Genomic DNA, 1,186 nt, shown 5'->3' with positions numbered 1-1,186 from the left:
CCCCCTCCCTCCCCTCCCCTCCTCACCCCCTTTCCCCTAGCCTGGAGGGCCTGCTTGGTACAGAATCTCACTTCCTTGAGAGCAGCCAGGGAGGCAGGCAGCTGGTGTGCCCCTCGGAGCCGTGACTTTGAATCTAGTGAGAAATCCTGCCCCATCCACTAGGCACAGCAGCTGCAGCAGGCCCGCGGGCCCTGGTCTCTGCTCTGGGGCACATGCTCGCGCGGGACGCAGTGGCTTTGATCTGGGCAGGTGGCCGTGGGCCAATGCCTGCTGCTCGGAGCGCAGCGAGCTGCTCTTCACTCGGGGCTGGTGTCTGCAGCCTCAGGAGCGGGCTGTGCAGACCGCATGGCTGGGCTGGGGGACCGCTCGCTGCAGCAGTGCCTGCTCTGAGCGGGGGCACCTCGCGCGCGGCCACTTGGAGGAGCTTCCAAGTTATTTTGCATGAGAGGCCGCGGCAGGAATCTCATGACTGGTGTAGAGCTCCGAGCGGCTCAGCCGGGAGGTGTCCATCTCAGGCCAGTGCCCACCCCATCACAGAGGGATGGTGGGGCGCTCCTGGCAGGGACAGGCCGCCACGGCACTGAGGGAAGGGCCTTCCCTCACCTGGCGCTCCAGGAGCACGCACTCCGTACGTGGGCAGAGGTGGACAGTATGCAAAAACCTGCCTTTTAGCCCCTTGTAAAGTGTCCGGGCAATTCACGAAAATCACTCCCTTTAGGCACAGCACGGGGAGCTCCCGACGCTCTGCTGGCGGGACTGCCAGGAACGGCCCTGCTTGCTTCCCAGCGCCCTGCGCCCGGCATGTCTCTTCCCAGGAAGCTCGGGGTCACGGAGGCCACCAACTAAGCCACTAACGGAGTCATTGCAGGCTGCCAACCACGCAAACGGGCACTGAGTTTAAAAGCCCAACCAAGTCCTGCAGCCGCTGTCACCTCCCCCCCGCCCCGAGCAGCGGTGGGGTGTTGGGCAGGACACGGAGACCCCGGGCTGCAGGCCTCGTGCTCACGGGCCCGCTCACCGCAACGGGGACGTGGCACGCGTTAGTGTGTGACGGGTTCGATGGCTGGGGACGGCCTGTGGCTCTGCTTTCGGGGAAGACCTGACACCACGTGAGAGGCTGGCCCGGAGCTCCCGGCGCCGGGTGGGGTCTGCCGTGGCCCGAGGGAAGCCAGGGCTCCTCACCAGG

At 66.0% G+C, this 1,186-nt stretch overlaps 1 protein-coding gene across 1 annotated transcript in view; it reads right to left on the bottom strand.

Moving 5' to 3' along the window:
- The window catches only part of DOCK1 (dedicator of cytokinesis 1), a 264,303-nt gene that overhangs the window by 145,870 nt on the left and 117,247 nt on the right, over window positions 1–1,186 (bottom strand). The window lies entirely within an intron of this gene.

This window comes from Myotis brandtii, unplaced genomic scaffold (assembly GCF_000412655.1).
Source record: "Myotis brandtii unplaced genomic scaffold, ASM41265v1 scaffold725, whole genome shotgun sequence".
NCBI classification, from domain to species: domain Eukaryota; kingdom Metazoa; phylum Chordata; class Mammalia; order Chiroptera; family Vespertilionidae; genus Myotis; species Myotis brandtii.
Note: the sequence above shows the minus strand (reverse complement) of the source record. Positions and strands in the feature narration are given on the sequence as shown.